Source organism: Ascaphus truei, chromosome 2, assembly GCF_040206685.1.
Source record: "Ascaphus truei isolate aAscTru1 chromosome 2, aAscTru1.hap1, whole genome shotgun sequence".
In the NCBI taxonomy this organism is placed as follows: domain Eukaryota; kingdom Metazoa; phylum Chordata; class Amphibia; order Anura; family Ascaphidae; genus Ascaphus; species Ascaphus truei.
The window spans coordinates 480,959,562-480,969,468 of NC_134484.1; the positions used below are offsets into that span (position 1 = coordinate 480,959,562).

Here is a 9,907-nt window from a genome sequence, read left to right on the forward strand (position 1 = left end):
CAACCAGATATTACTGAGTCTTCCACTGAGTATGAAAACTCCGACTTAGAGGAGGAACAGACTAAAACCAATAAGAAACATCACATGCTAACACGCACTCAGGGACCTCCACTTCCTTTTTTAGAGGAAACAAGGACAGCTTACTTTCAGAGAGGAAGAGGCCGACAAGAAGGGGCAAAAAGAGGTCAGGGAAGGGGAAGGCACGCTGGGGAACACAGGAGGTCGAGAGGGTACAAACATTACTAAATCCGACCTGTTTGTCTCATACCACTAGTAATATGACAGAAGGCATGAATCAAGGTTAGATCATTAACCTACCCAACCGTATTCTAAATACAGATCACATAAATGTACTGCTTAAAGGTCTGTCATTTTCCCCTACATCAAAATTTGATACCTTCGAATGGGTTAAAGATCTGAACCTGTTCGCAAGGAAATTGTTACTGCACAAACTCTTTAAGAGAAGGGATCTACGCATTACAACTAATTTGGGCATAGACCCTCTCACTGAACTTGATGCGGATAATCTGAGGGTACTCACAGACCTAGCAGAAGAATCGGAAAGGATAGAGGGTGAGGGTCCTTTTACCTCACTTAGACCTAAATCCAAATTCATGCCCCCATTGGAAGCAAACTCCAAAATAGCGGTATTTGTTGATCTAGTGACAAAAGAATTAGAGACATTTAGACATCCCCAGAACACAGACAATCGCAATCTGACACAAGCTGAGGAAATGGCCCTCAAGGAACTTGAACAAGATAGGGAAATTGTCATCAAACCTTCTGATAAGGGAGGCAATCTTGTCATCCTGAGGAGTGAGGATTATGTAACAGAGAATATACGTCTTCTCTCTGATAGGACCTGTTACGAGGTGCTTACAAGTGACCCCAATCCAGAATATCAGAAAGAACTTCACAATATCTTGTCAGACGCTTTCCAGGGTAACCTTATCACTAAAAGTGAGATGGACTTTATCTTTGTTCAGTTCCCTAAGATTGTGACCTTCTAATCATTACCAAAAATACATAAAAAACATACACCACCCCCGGGACGTCCCATTGTGTCTGGCATTGGGAATCTTACCAAAAATGCCAGCAACTACATTGACCAGGTACTAAGACCATTTGTAACAGCCCTCCCATCTCACCTTAGGGATACGAAGGATATCCTTAACAAACTAAATGACATTATGGTGACAGAAGACACTATCCTAGTGTCACTAGATGTGGAAGGCTTGTACACCTCTATACCACATACCAAGGGCCTAGAGGCTGTAACATATTTCCTGAGAGCAAGGGGCTGTCATTTAAGGACCACAGCACCTTCTTGGTCAAACTCTTACAGTTTGTTCTCACCAAGAACTACTTCCTTTTTAATAACAACATGTACCACCAGACCCAGGGCACAGCGATGGGGACCAAATGTGCCCCTTCCTATGCCAATCTGTACCTGGGCTGGTGAGAGGCGGAAGTGGTTTTTGGTGAGCAGAATGAGACTTTCACGGACCATATCGAGATGTGGTACAGATTCATCGATGATGTGTTCTTGATGTGGAGAGGATCCACGGATCTCCTCAAGACCTTTATCGATGGAGTGAACCAGAACACGAACAATCTCAAACTCACATGAGATTGGTCCTGATAGAATTAATTTTCTCGACCTTACTGTACAAATTGGAGTAAATGGGATGATTAGCAGTACCATTTATAGAAAAAGCACTGCGACAAATAGCATTCTAAGGGCTACTAGTCATCACCCACCTAACCTTATTAAAGGCATCCCTATAGGACAGTTCTTGCGAATCAAACGGAACTGTACAGACAACACAGAGTTCGAGAAACAAGCCTCATTGATGAGGGAGAGATTCCTTGAATGTGGGTACTCCAAAAATATGGTACACAAGGCATACAAGAGAGCCAAAAACACACCAAGGGTGGACCTATTAAAAGACAAAATGGAGATCAATTCTGCAAAGACGATCAGGTTCATAGGCACATATAATGAACAATGGACTAAAGCAAGGAGTGCTTTTAACAAACATTGGCACATCCTTAGGGCGGATGAGGACCTCAAAGAAGTGCTTAAACCATACCCAGAAATGGCCAGTCGTCGGTCTAAGAACTTACGTGATATGTTGGTTAACAGCCACTTTGAGGCCCCTGTCAATAAAACCTGGCTCCCTATGAGACCAACAGGCAGCTTCATCTGTAAAAACTGCAAAGCTTGCTCGGTCATAGTGAATGCAAAAACGTTTAATAACTGGGATAATACACGTAAATTTAATATACGAAAGTTTATTAATTGCAAAACCCCAGGGGTTATCTATATGGCAGAATGCGTTTGCACTATGAAATATATAGGGAAAACTAGGCGCCCATTTAGGGTCAGGGTCCTCGAACACCTGGGAAACATCAGGAATGGTGTGGACACTCCGGTGGCCAGGCATGTCAACGAGCACCACCGGGGTGACCACACGGTACTAACCTTCAAGGGCATAGACCAATTCCCCATGGGCATTAGGAAGGGGAACTGGGACCAAGAGCTACTTAAAATAGAGTCCCGGTGGATTTATACCCTACAAACCCTTAGCCCAAGGGGTCTAAATGAGGGCTTTGTCTATAGTCCCTTTATATAGCCTGTATATTTAGCCTTGATGTTCACCTGAGCTGTGTACACAGGGGACCCTATATAGAGCCTGTGGCTATCCATTTTAAACCATCACCTATACCTCTGTTGCAACTCCCTTAATTATCCCTTACTATGCAAATAGTGTTAGCGACATGTAGCCCCTATGCAGTATCCACGCAGTCCATGGATACTAATGTATTCACTAAAAATCTTCACAACATTGAAATGGACACTGGGGGCAGTAGTTTGCCTATACTTAAGGACACGATCCTATCCCTCATTATACACACGCTAAGTACCTAACTAGGACACATGAATAGGGAATAGAGTAACCTATCAGAGCTCACGCTCCTCCATAAAAGGTGGGGGCAGTACACATGCCCCGCCCAGCCTTGAGAAAGCTTGCCTAAGCGAAACGTACGTAGAGTGATCTAATATTGTTATGGTGCCTTGATATAGTAGCACCACCCAGGGATTACAGCAGTGACCTGCCTTTCTGGATTACCCTATTAATGGTGATCGTAGTTTGTCTCTGTGAGAGTGTATTATGGTGAATACTTACCAGATATACTTACCTTTATATACCTTGTGACCTGGTATATATAACACCATTCACTACTACCTCTAAGCTAGAACTACTGACAGCCACATGTGGCTTTACCTGTGACAAGCTACCATTTGACACAGACCCCAGTGGGTGTTTATTTCATCTGGCTTTACCCTGCACATATCATCAAGGGTAGTAGCCCACACTCTACACTTGAGACCTGGTATATTTTACTTTCGCTGCGCTTTTTTGGCTCATTTGAGTCTCAATCACCCTGGTACTTAGCGTCCTATTAATTTTAATTGAGTTATGACTCTAATAAATGATTTTTAACTTATACACAGGCGGCACACTTTATTCGAGTGCGGCTCATTCCGCAAGCCGGGAAATGTCCCGGCTTGCGAGCCGCACTCCCTCAGCGTGCCGCGCATCACCGATGCGCGGTCACGCATCATCGGGTGCCTGTTCCGCCTGTACGCGTGCCCAGGGCTCCCCGAGGGAGCCCTGGTGTCGCGTGGATGTACTGACGGCGGCGGGACGTTCCGGGGGACCCGGCGGACCCGGTGAGGAGAGGGGGAAGCCCCGATCGGCGGGCCTCTCCTCCGAGGCTTCGGCGCGCGCCCGGCACCCTCCGGCGCGCGCCAGGTTACTGCTGCGGCCGAGAACGGGCAAATGCTCGAATAAACTCGGCCGCAGCAGTACACTCCACACATCACTGTATACACCCCCTTCCCTGGTTTCTGTATATTGTGCATCTGTTTGAGTGCTCTCCATTGGGGTTCTTTTTCTCCACAGTACTAGTTCATATTCACCCCAGATAGTAGCACCACTGACTCCTATTCTTAGCAGTTGCGAGGGTATCTTCCTTCCCTTCTCCCCTGCCTTCCCCGAGAGTTCGCTCCTCCGATTGATGCCTTATGGGCTTCCCATAACATAGCTGGGGCTGAGACCGAGCCCTCGTTTAATGTAAAGTATTCTGATAATTTTTGTTTGATTGTGCTCTCTATTTCTGGATAGTTCAATAGAGTCATTTAATTTCCATTTATATAGGTTGTTTTTGACGAAGGGCAGAGAGAGGACCAAGTCGACAGGGGTGTGGTCAGACCAGGTTATTGGACCTATATTCGACTGGGAGGATGCCTGGAGAATATTTTTGGTACCCAGAAAATAATCAAGCCTAGAGTAGGTATGATGTGGTGCTGAGAAAAACGTGTAGTCCCGCTGACCCTGGTGCTGCGCCCTCCATATATCCACTAGGGAAAAGTCTTTTATTAATTCCTTACATTTTTTTGGCAGATTTCAGAACTTGGATTGAGTGGGACACATATCGTATTCATATCCCGTGCTATTATTAAAGATGACAAAGTTTGCTGGTCTAAGGATTCTAAGACTGTCTTTAGGAAGTCGATTTGATTTTCATTAGGAGCGTATATGTTTATGAGGGACACTGAAACCCCTGCGAGGGACCCCTGTACAATTAGATATCTACCGCCTGGATCTGCCACTACTTTAGTATTGTATTGTATGTCTTTATTTATATAGCGCCATTAATGTACATAGCGCTTCACAGTAATACATGTGGTAATCGAATAAATAACAGATCATGGGAATAAGTGCTTTAGACATAAACATAACATTAAGGAAGAGGAGTCCCTGCCCCGAGGAGCTTACAATCTAATTGGTAGGTAGGGAGAACGTACAGAGACAGGAGGAGGGAGTTCTGGTAAGTGCGTCTGCAGGGGGCCAAGTTTTATGTATCATGTGTTCAGAATGTTCACAGTGCTATTCATATGCTTCTTTAAGCAAGTGTGTCTTAAGGTGGGTCTTAAAGGTGGATAGAGAGGGTGCTAGTCGGGTACTGAGGGGAAAGGCATTCCAGAGGTGTGGGGCAGTCAGTGAAAAAGGTTTAAGGCGGGAGAGGGCTTTAGATAAAAAGGGGGTAGAAAGAAGACATCCTTGAGCAGAACGCAAGAGTCGGGATGGTGCATCGCGAGAAATTAGGGCTGAGATGTAAGGAGGGGCAGTAGAGTGTAAAGCTTTAAAAGTGAGAAGAATGGAGTGTGAGATGCGGGATTTGATCGGTAGCCAGGAGAGGGATTTCAGGAGAGGAGATGCTGAGACGGATCTAGGAAAGAGTAGAGTGATTCTGGCAGCAGCATTTAGGATAGATTGTAGGGGAGACAGGTGAGAGGCAGGAAGGCCGGACAGCAGGAGGTTACATTAATCAAGACGGGAGAGAATGAGGGCCTGAGTCAGAGTTTTAGCAGTCGAGCAACAGAGGAAAGGGCGTATCTTTGTAGTAGGGGCAAATGGGATGTTATTTTTAATTAGGATGGCAACCCCACTTTTTTTTTACTAGTGAATGACGCAAAGTATGATTGGGGAAACGTGTTCTTAAATGTGTTTGGTGGGGAGGGGGTATTAAAATGAGTCTCTTGAATGAACAGGATATCTCCTTTTGTTTTTTTTTTACATTCCTGGAGTGCAAGTCTCCTCTTTCTAACTGAGTTCAGGCCTTTAACATTAAGGGATACTAACTTTATGGAGGCCGTGTTTGACATACTTTTGTTTTGCATATAAGAATATTTGGACCTTCCACTTTCCCAGGGTGGGGGTCTTGTTTTACTTTGGGCGTTTTTATTGGGAAATAGCTCCAGTGTTTCTGTCTTTCTTTTGCGGGAACGAAGAGGGGTGGCCAGGCGGAGGAGAGGGAGCGAGGGCGAGGGGAGGAGAGAAAGAAGGAGTGGACTAAGTAATAGTCCTAAAGTGGAAACCTTGATCACCTTGGTGATAAAGGCATGCGGGCATATTGCCCTTGGGAGACATCCCAGACATCATGCACAGGTTTCGGATGGAGAGAGGGCCGAGAACCCTCCGAAACCCCCCTTTTTTGTTGTTGTAAATAACAGTCAATTTGCGCCAAAAAGTGATATCATACCCATGATAAACCAATCCCGCAAGCTCGTCAGTCCCACAATCCCTAGCAAGAAATATAGAATTAATAACTTCATCAATTGTGACACCACTCATGTGGTGTACATGATCACATCACACGAGTGATGAATGTGGGATGCGATATATTGGAAGAACCATGCGACCACTAAAAGTTAGGATGAAAGAACATTATAGATGAATTAAAAAGAGAGATCTTCAACATCTTGTCCCTAAACATTGTACTGCTTGTGAAAGGGGAGGGCCAGAGAATTTCACTTTTGTAGGAGTAAAACGAATTACCCAACATGAAAGGAGGAGGTAATATTATTAACACTTTATCGTAGGGAATCATTCTGGATCTTTACCCTGAAAAACACGGGTTGCGGATGGAATTAATGTGGATTGGAGCCTTAATCATTTCTTGAAATAGTTCTCGACTAGCTCCCATCCATATGTTCCCTATACTATCCCCATACTGTTTCCAAAATGTCTCCATGGTGATTTTCATTCTTTTCCTTTATGATGGGGTTGCATGTTGGAGGACACTCATCATGTCTTTAACTCCATATCTAGATACATAATATAGTTAAATATGTACACACGTCACATGTGAACACATTCAGTAGCACTAACCAGTATGAACAATTATTACCATTCTTTGAACACTTTATTGCCTTTAGTGCTTTATATATTGAATATATTTCATAATAGCACTATATCTTAGTCTACCTATGGATACGCACATGTAGTTTTTTACTGCTGAACTAACACATAAGAATATATAGATATCTATATTATGGCTGTAGCTTATTCACTAGAGTCCAACTCCAAGAATGTAACTTTCCTGTATGGTATCCATAGCTGGATGTAGTAAATATTTATAACAATATCTTGCTTTCATTGACAAATTACATATATAGACATGAGATAAATTAATCTTACTTCTTACTATATATTTCTGAAAGCATTGTATGTATGTATGTTTCCCTGGTGTGTTCCCTGTCCTTAGCGGCAATCTCATTGGTCCCTTGGCCCGCCCGCCCCCGGACACCTCTCATTGGACTGAGGCGGAGTGACGGGCCAAAGGTCCAAACACACACACACACACACACACACACCGCCCGCCCAGGTAAGTCACACCACTGCGCGTCCCGCCTCAACTGATGGCCCCAGTAACTCACCTATTTCAGCCTCGCGCCACAGGCCCCAGGCCCACACAGGCCAGGCCCACACATGCACGCGCTTCCTGCCGCCGCCTGCACGCGCCTCAGTCCGACACATGGGGGGACCAAGCGATCGCGGGGGGGGGACCAAGCGATCGCGGGGGGGGAGCGCGTCACGGGGAAAGGGGGAGCGCGTCACGGGGAAAGGGGGAGCGCGTCACGGGGAAAGGGGGGAGCGCGTCACGGGGAAAGGGGGAGCGCGTCACGGGGGAGCGAGCCCCGAGTCACGGGGGAGCGAGCCCCGAGTCACGGGGGAGCGAGCCCCGAGTCACGGGGAACGGGGGAGCGAAGAGCGAGCCCCGAGCCATCGGGGAACCAAGAAGGGGGAGCGGCCAGCCGCCGAAACAGCGGGGGAACGAAGAGGGCATGAAGATACATAAATTATGACAATACATATGCCCCCTGCTCTCCACCCCCCCCTCTCCCCTTTCCCACCCCCCCTCTCCCCTTTCCCCACCCCCCCCACCCACCCCCCCCTCTCCCCTTTCCCCCCCCACCCCCTCCTCTCCCCTTTCCCCCCCCCCACTCCCTCCTCCCCCCCCCCTCCCCTCCCTCCCCCCCCCCTCCCCCACCCCCCACTCTCCCCCCCCCCTCCCTCCTCCCCCCCCCCTTTCCCCCCCCACTCCCCTCCCCCCCCCACTCCCCACCCCCCCCCCCACTCCCCTCCCCCCCCCCACTCCCCTCCCCCCCCCCCACTCCCCTCCCCCCCCCTCCCCCTCCTCCCCCCCCCCTCCCCTCCTCCCCCCTTTCCCCCCCCACTCCCCTCCTCCCCCCCCGCCACTCCCCCCCCCACTCCCCTCCTCCCCCCCCCCACTCCCCTCCTCCCCCCCCCCCTCCCTCCCCTCCTCCCCCCCCCCTTTCCCCCCCCACTCCCCTCCCCCCCCCCCCCCCACTCCCTCCTCCCCCCACTCCCCTCCCCAACCCCCCCCCCCACTCCCCTCCCCCCCCCCCACTCCCCTCCCCCCCCCCTCCCCTCCTCCCCCCTTTCCCCCCCCACTCCCCTCCCCCCCCCCCTCCCCCCTTTCCCCCCCCACTCCCCTCCTCCCCCCCCGCCACTCCCCCCCCCCACTCCCCTCCTCCCCCCCCCCACTCCCCTCCTCCCCCCCCCACTCCCCTCCTCCCCCCCCCCCACTCCCCTCCTCCCCCCCCCCACTCCCCTCCTCCCCCCCCCCACTCCCCTCCTCCCCCCCCCACTCCCCTCCTTTCCTCACCCACTCCCCTTCCCCCCCCCACACTTCCCTTTCCCCCCCCACACTCCCCTATCAACCCCCCACACTCCCCTCCCCCCCCCCCCCACTCCCCTCCTTTCCCACTCCCCTCCTTTTTTCACCCACTCCCCTTTCCCCCCCACACTCCCCTATCAACCCCCCACACTCCCCTTTCCTCCCCCCACACCCCTTTCCCCCCCTCCCCACACCCCTTTCCCCCCCCCCACACCCCTTTCCCCCCCCCCCACACCCCTTTCCCCCCCCCCCCCCCCCACACCCCTTTCCCCCCCCACACCCCTTTCCCCCCCCCCCCACACCCCTTTCCCCCCCCCCACACCCCTTCCCCCCCCCCACACCCCTTTCCCCCCCCCCCCCCACACCCCTTTCCCCCCCCCCCCCCACACCCCTTTCCCCCCCCCCCCCCCCCCACACCCCTTTCCCCCCCCCCCCCCCCACACCCCTTTCCCCCCCCCCCCCCACACCCCTTTCCCCCCCCCCCCCCCACACCCCTTTCCCCCCCCCCCCCCCACACCCCTTTCCCCCCCCCCCCAACTCCCTCACACAGAGAAGCTATAGCCCATAACACACACATGATGCTGGCCCCTGTAGTAATGAAGGAGTTAAACTCCAACCAATACTCCCTCAATCTAATTACTTTCTAACTCTATTTAATAACTTTCCCAATCTTATCCTCACTGATTCCTAATGTTAATTCCCAATGTAAAATAACCCCCATTATCTCCCAGTCCCTGTGATACAGGAGGAGTAACCCCCCCAGTGCCAGAGGCTCCCCCCTCACTATCAGAGCTCAGCCTCTCTGGCTCCTGTGTGTAAGGAAGCTCAGAGCAGCACTGGGATAATGTGCACAGGTCACACAAGGGAGGGGAAGGAGGAGGAGGAAAGCACTTACCCAATAACACAGGCTGAAGATCTCTGTGCAGCAGGGGGTGGGCAATGTGAGGGGGGCACAGGAAAAGGGACTTAGAGGCTGCAGAGCCTATTCCTCAGTGTGTCCCCCCCCTCAGTGCCTGAGATGTGCACTTTATCCCCCCCTCACTGTGTGTGTACTTCCTATGGAGGGTGGGGGGAGCCCCTGTGATCTCTCAGTCCTTCCCTGTGGGAGTGACCTGGATTCCCCCCCTCAGGATGTGGGACAGTCTGTGCTCAGGATCAGTGTTTCCTGCCGGAATCAAACTCAGTGTTTCCTGCCGGAATCAAACCTCACACACCAGGACATCCGGCTGCAGCAGAGTGACCATAGAGAGGACAAGGAGAGGCCAGAGCGCCTCTATCAAGCTCCTCCTGATCTCATATGGAACAGTGACCCCTGGTGGGCTCCCAAGCAAGGTGCGGTGAGTGCCCCCTA

The 9,907-nt window shown here is 50.7% G+C and overlaps 1 protein-coding gene across 1 annotated transcript in view; it reads right to left on the bottom strand.

The window, feature by feature from the left end:
• The window catches only part of LOC142488403 (uncharacterized), a 39,683-nt gene extending 29,995 nt beyond the window's left edge, over window positions 1-9,688 (bottom strand). Inside the window, exon 1 of the mRNA XM_075588892.1 lies at window positions 9,452-9,688. The gene's annotated coding sequence lies outside the window, so the exon portion shown is untranslated. The remainder of the gene's footprint in view (window positions 1-9,451) is intronic.
• Window positions 9,689-9,907: the final 219 nt, after the last annotated feature.